At 54.3% G+C, this 7003-nt stretch overlaps 2 non-coding genes across 2 annotated transcripts; both read left to right on the top strand.

Moving 5' to 3' along the window:
* The first annotated feature begins 4117 nt into the window (after positions 1 to 4117).
* Positions 4118 to 6018, top strand: LOC124773970. The gene has a single exon (XR_007014973.1). It is a non-coding gene; the product is annotated as a small subunit ribosomal RNA (ribosomal RNA).
* Positions 6019 to 6369: 351 nt separating this feature from the next.
* LOC124773969 lies at positions 6370 to 6524 on the top strand. Its single transcript, XR_007014972.1, has one exon. It is a non-coding gene; the product is annotated as a 5.8S ribosomal RNA (ribosomal RNA).
* Positions 6525 to 7003: the final 479 nt, after the last annotated feature.

Genomic DNA, 7003 nt, shown 5'->3' with positions numbered 1-7003 from the left:
GACGCCACCCACAAAGCCTGCAGCCTCTGTCGACCATAGCACCCATCTCCAGTGGCTCTGCCGCACGAAGCCGTGGACCGGCAATGACTCCACCCGCACCCGTTCGTGCACCACCCCAACCGCCACACGCGCACCTCCAGCGGATGAACGGCGGAAGTTTCCCGCACTCGTAAAGTGCAATCCACCCCTATAACTTGCGTTTCATGAAGAGTTATTTCCAATATGCGACATTCCCGCTGTCCCTATACATGAGCCGCGACCTGTACCACTTACGAGCGAGAGACGCGATCGCGTTGCTCACTGTACGGCGTCCGATACCGAGCCATCAGCATGTCGGTCCCCATGCGCGTTGCACTCGCACTCGCAGTCGCAAAAACGTGGGGCAAATATATTACGCGGAAGAGCTATAACAGACCGAGCCCCACTGCATGGGGGGAGTCTTTGTCACTAATGTACACAGATGGAACATTTTGGACTGGAACCAGATTACCCGTACACACGGCGCTGATTAGTAATCAATGCAGAGCCATCAAACTACAGCAAATATACACAACTGTCCGTATACATGCTGAAAGAGTCTGCCCACAATGGGAACCACACGTCAGCCAGACACTCTGATCACGCACCACTCTCTGCTTCTAACAGGCGCACATACAATATGTAAGCACCAGCATGGAACAACATCCAGTGCATCTTCTCCGCCACATTACACAATCCACACTATCACAACCAGACCAGGAGGTCCATGCGGAAAATACAATATCCCAGCCTTTCGACATCCACCATTGCGCAGACCAGGCACCAACACCCACACATGTCCTATACAACGGTGCACCCAACATCACAATAGTACCTCCTGTCACAGCGCACAAACAATGACATGAGTCAAAGACACAGGTCTCACACAAGCATAGAATTGGAGCGCCGCCTCTAATAAGCCAAAGGTGCATCCTGACGTGACAAATCTGATCATGTCACAAGCATTCACTTACTATAATCACTATCAACGAACCTGCCGCCCCCGCCCCCCCCCCCCTACACCTTTCCTTACAACAACGTGTAACCTAACCTAACCTAACCTAACCTATGTTGTACCTTAACCTAACCTATGTTGTACCTTAACCTAACCTATGTTGTACCTTAACCTAACCTATGTTGTACCTTAACCTAACCTATGTTGTACCTTAACCTAACCTATGTTGTACCTTAACCTAACCTATGTTGTACCTTAACCTAACCTATGTTGTACCTTAACCTAACCTATGTTGTACCTTAACCTAACCTATGTTGTACCTTAACCTAACCTATGTTGTACCTTAACCTAACCTATGTTGTACCTTAACCTAACCTATGTTGTACCTTAACCTAACCTATGTTGTACCTTAACCTAACCCATGTTGTACCTTAACCTAACCCATGTTGTACCTTAACCTAACCCATGTTGTACCTTAACCTAACCCATGTTGTACCTTAACCTAACCCATGTTGTACCTTAACCTAACCCATGTTGTACCTTAACCTAACCCATGTTGTACCTTAACCTAACCCATGTTGTACCTTAACCTAACCCATGTTGTACCTTAACCTAACCCATGTTGTACCTTAACCTAACCCATGTTGTGCCTTAACCTAACCCATGTTGTGCCTTAACCTAACCCATGTTGTGCCTTAACCTAACCCATGTTGTGCCTTAACCTAACCCATGTTGTGCCTTAACCTAACCCATGTTGTGCCTTAACCTAACCCACGTTGTGCCTTAACCTAACCCACGTTGTGCCTTAACCTAACCCATGTTGTGCCTTAACCTAACCCATGTTGTGCCTTAACCTAACCCATGTTGTGCCTTAACCTAACCCATGTTGTGCCTTAACCTAACCCATGTTGTGCCTTAACCTAACCCATGTTGTGCCTTAACCTAACCCATGTTGTGCCTTAACCTAACCCATGTTGTGCCTTAACCTAACCCACGTTGTGCCTTAACCTAACCCACGTTGTGCCTTAACCTAACCCACGTTGTGCCTTAACCTAACCCATGTTGTGCCTTAACCTAACCCATGTTGTGCCTTAACCTAACCCATGTTGTGCCTTAACCTAACCCATGTTGTGCCTTAACCTAACCCACGTTGTGCCTTAACCTAACCCACGTTGTGCCTTAACCTAACCCACGTTGTGCCTTAACCTAACCCACGTTGTGCCTTAACCTAACCCACGTTGTGCCTTAACCTAACCCACGTTGTGCCTTAACCTAACCCACGTTGTCCCCTAAAGTAACCCACGTTGTCCCCTAACGTAACCCACGTTGTCCCCTAACGTAACCCATGTTGTCGCCTAAACCTGCTCTGTAATTGTTATACGACTCGTTCAATTAGTGTAGTGTTGCCCACCCGCAACCCTCGCAATATAGTTCGCTACTCGCACTGCCCGCTCCCCTGTGTATCGCTTCATGTTAAACACCTTGCAAGTCTTGCTGACTTTCCACATGCTCCTGCTGTACACTGTAATGTGGATGGCAGCAGGACGTACATGCCGCCCCTCCCCACGTCCCCACCTTGCCCCCCTGCCTTCGCAAGCTGGTTGGTGAGGAAGTTTGCATGTTCAATGCCCTTCGCATGCGACGTACTCAGGCTACGTTGTGGTGCGGCCTGTGTCAACCGTCCGCTAATGTCGTACGCGTAAACCACAATCTGTACTGCACATTCGTCCTTATGTACCGAATGATACATCGTGGCACATGTGTGACCGTACAACGACTGCGCCCAAAAACGGCGGACCATACAGTGCAATAATTGTGCACGCAGCTACGTGTCGTCTCCCTATGAGAGCTGGATTGCAGTGTGGTACGCCATAGAGACGTGTGGGAGGAACGGACGCCGTGGATGGCGATCAGCATGAGCTGTCTGTTGATGTATTCGGACCTAGTCGTCTCTCCTCACACACCGTGATGGCATGGTGCACCGCGTTCCATATCTGCGACATGCTACAGAGGCGGTTGACAGTCGTTCGAGCAATGGACATCGCATACGTACGGGGCCACCTTCCACGTATTGTCTAGGCGTGCACATTTTGTTGCGTGTATGTGGGCAGACGTAGTGTGGCGTGACACCTGACACAGGCATGCAATAATCGTTGAAGTTGCAAATGGCGATGGACGCCTGCGTTTTCTGGTGAAGTTACGCAAATGAACAAATGGTAACCTGTTGTGGTGCGGTTGTTCTCGCTAGGGGTGAATCGGTGATGCGACGATAGGTTGAGGTACGAACCGGTTGTTCCAGCGATACCCACCATGCCGACGAAACTGAACGGCATCTGGTGTGAAGCGATACGCGGCGGTGGCTGGGTGGGACCGTCCCCGGCCGGTGAGGGGGCGCCTCCCGGCGTGCTGGCCGCGCGGTGCGTGGGCGCACGCGCTACAGCCGGCTGGTGGGGGCGGCCAGTGGCAGGCGCGCCGGCCGACGGACGCGGCAGGCGTCGCAGCTGCGCGCCGGCGCACCCTGCGCGCGGCGCCGTGCGGCCAAAGTAGGTCCTCGCGGGCCCGGTGCGAAGCGCGGTGGACATCTTCAGTGTGCTGGTCCGATTGAGGACTGTGTGCGTTGAGGATGCGCCGCCGCCCGGCGCTCGCGCCGCGGACGCCGTCTGCTGCTCGGTCGCCCCAGCGGTTCTCGCTGGTGGTTTGTATCGCAGCTGTGCGGATGTGTTGGCGCGTGCGCTGTGCTGGGAGAGTTCGCTTCGGCACCCAAGTGGGGCTTTTGTCCTTCTGTGGCGCTGGCGTTGGAGCTGCCGGTCACCGTAGGTGGCGCGTGTTGTCTCCCGCCGGCAATGCCACGACAGCACGCTCCCGGGCCTCTGTCGGCAGCGGCAAGCTCAGTTGGGAGCACGGGTGGTCGCACCGAAAGCGTCTACTCGCCTAACTCCGGGCGATTGCGCCTCTCTCGAACCCGACCAAGTACTTGGGACGGCGCTGCGCGCCGCCGGGACCTGAGAGGGTTTCGAGGTGTATTGTGCAGGGGAGCTCAGCCTCCTCCTGTTTGCAGAATGATTGAGCGGACGCTTGCGTGTTCGCGCGGGCCCCCGGGACACACTCCCGGGCGGCCGGCTGCTCAGCTCTAGTTGACGCAGCTCCCTGGTTGATCCTGCCAGTAGTCATATGCTTGTCTCAAAGATTAAGCCATGCATGTCTCAGTACAAGCCGCATAAGGTGAAACCGCGAATGGCTCATTAAATCAGTTATGGTTCCTTAGATCGTACCCACGTTACTTGGATAACTGTGGTAATTCTAGAGCTAATACATGCAAACAGAGTCCCGACCAGAGATGGAAGGACGCTTTTATTAGATCAAAACCAATCGGTCGGCTCGTCCGGTCCGTTTGCCTTGGTGACTCTGAATAACTTTGGGCTGATCGCACGGTCCTCGTACCGGCGACGCATCTTTCAAATGTCTGCCTTATCAACTGTCGATGGTAGGTTCTGCGCCTACCATGGTTGTAACGGGTAACGGGGAATCAGGGTTCGATTCCGGAGAGGGAGCCTGAGAAACGGCTACCACATCCAAGGAAGGCAGCAGGCGCGCAAATTACCCACTCCCGGCACGGGAGGTAGTGACGAAAAATAACGATACGGGACTCATCCGAGCCCCGTAATCGGAATGAGTACACTTTAAATCCTTTAACGAGTATCTATTGGAGGGCAAGTCTGGTGCCAGCAGCCGCGGTAATTCCAGCTCCAATAGCGTATATTAAAGTTGTTGCGGTTAAAAAGCTCGTAGTTGGATTTGTGTCCCACGCTGTTGGTTCACCGCCCGTCGGTGTTTAACTGGCATGTATCGTGGGACGTCCTGCCGGTGGGGCGAGCCGAAGGCGTGCGACCCGCCTCGTGCGTGCTCGTGCGTCCCGAGGCGGACCCCGTTGAAATCCTACCAGGGTGCTCTTTATTGAGTGTCTCGGTGGGCCGGCACGTTTACTTTGAACAAATTAGAGTGCTTAAAGCAGGCAAGCCCGCCTGAATACTGTGTGCATGGAATAATGGAATAGGACCTCGGTTCTATTTTGTTGGTTTTCGGAACCCGAGGTAATGATTAATAGGGACAGGCGGGGCATTCGTATTGCGACGTTAGAGGTGAAATTCTTGGATCGTCGCAAGACGAACAGAAGCGAAAGCATTTGCCAAGTATGTTTTCATTAATCAAGAACGAAAGTTAGAGGTTCGAAGGCGATCAGATACCGCCCTAGTTCTAACCATAAACGATGCCAGCCAGCGATCCGCCGCAGTTCCTCCGATGACTCGGCGGGCAGCCTCCGGAAACCAAAGCTTTTGGGTTCCGGGGAAGTATGGTTGCAAAGCTGAAACTTAAAGGAATTGACGGAAGGGCACCACCAGGAGTGGAGCCTGCGGCTTAATTTGACTCAACACGGGAAACCTCACCAGGCCCGGACACCGGAAGGATTGACAGATTGATAGCTCTTTCTTGATTCGGTGGGTGGTGTGCATGGCCGTTCTTAGTTGGTGGAGCGATTGTCTGGTTAATTCCGATAACGAACGAGACTCTAGCCTGCTAACTAGTCGCGTGACATCCTTCGTGCTGTCAGCGATTACTTTTCTTCTTAGAGGGACAGGCGGCTTCTAGCCGCACGAGATTGAGCAATAACAGGTCTGTGATGCCCTTAGATGTTCTGGGCCGCACGCGCGCTACACTGAAGGAATCAGCGTGTCTTCCTAGGCCGAAAGGTCGGGGTAACCCGCTGAACCTCCTTCGTGCTAGGGATTGGGGCTTGCAATTGTTCCCCATGAACGAGGAATTCCCAGTAAGCGCGAGTCATAAGCTCGCGTTGATTACGTCCCTGCCCTTTGTACACACCGCCCGTCGCTACTACCGATTGAATGATTTAGTGAGGTCTTCGGACTGGTACGCGGCATTGACTCTGTCGTTGCCGATGCTACCGGAAAGATGACCAAACTTGATCATTTAGAGGAAGTAAAAGTCGTAACAAGGTTTCCGTAGGTGAACCTGCGGAAGGATCATTACCGACTAGACTGCATGTCTTTCGATGTGCGTGTCGTGTCGCGCAACACGCTACCTGTACGGCTCGCCGTAGCCGTGCGCCGCGTGCGGAACCACGCGTGCCTCTCAAAACTAGCGGCAATGTTGTGTGGTACGAGCGCTGAAGCGCTGGAGCGGCTGGCCTGCGGCACCTGGCGCCTGGCGCCGGTTTTGAATGACTTTCGCCCGAGTGCCTGTCCGCTCCGGTGTGGAGCCGTACGACGCCCGTCGGCCGTGAGGCCGTTGGACACAGAACGCTGGAACAGGGGCCGCCACACGCCTCACTCCCGCCTATGCGACCGTCTCGAAAGAGACGGCGGAAACTGAGAAAAGATCACCCAGGACGGTGGATCACTCGGCTCGTGGGTCGATGAAGAACGCAGCAAATTGCGCGTCGACATGTGAACTGCAGGACACATGAACATCGACGTTTCGAACGCACATTGCGGTCCATGGATTCCGTTCCCGGGCCACGTCTGGCTGAGGGTCGGCTACGTATACTGAAGCGCGCGGCGTTTGCCCCGCTTCGCAGACCTGGGAGTGTCGCGGCCGCCTGTGGGGCCGGCCGCGTCTCCTCAAACGTGCGATGCGCGCCCGTCGCCTGGCGGTTCGCATACCGGTACTTTCTCGGTAGCGTGCACAGCCGGCTGGCGGTGTGGCGTGCGACACCTCGTACAACGACCTCAGAGCAGGCGAGACTACCCGCTGAATTTAAGCATATTACTAAGCGGAGGAAAAGAAACTAACAAGGATTCCCCCAGTAGCGGCGAGCGAACAGGGAAGAGTCCAGCACCGAACCCCGCAGGCTGCCGCCTGTCGTGGCATGTGGTGTTTGGGAGGGTCCACTACCCCGACGCCTCGCGCCGAGCCCAAGTCCAACTTGAATGAGGCCACGGCCCGTAGAGGGTGCCAGGCCCGTAGCGGCCGGTGCGAGCGTCGGCGGGACCTCTCCTTCGAGTCGGGTTGCTT

Source organism: Schistocerca piceifrons, unplaced genomic scaffold (assembly GCF_021461385.2).
Source record: "Schistocerca piceifrons isolate TAMUIC-IGC-003096 unplaced genomic scaffold, iqSchPice1.1 HiC_scaffold_960, whole genome shotgun sequence".
NCBI classification, from domain to species: Eukaryota; Metazoa; Arthropoda; class Insecta; order Orthoptera; family Acrididae; genus Schistocerca; species Schistocerca piceifrons.
The sequence above is the reverse complement of the archived record's forward strand: the minus strand, read 5'-3'. Positions and strand labels throughout refer to the sequence as shown.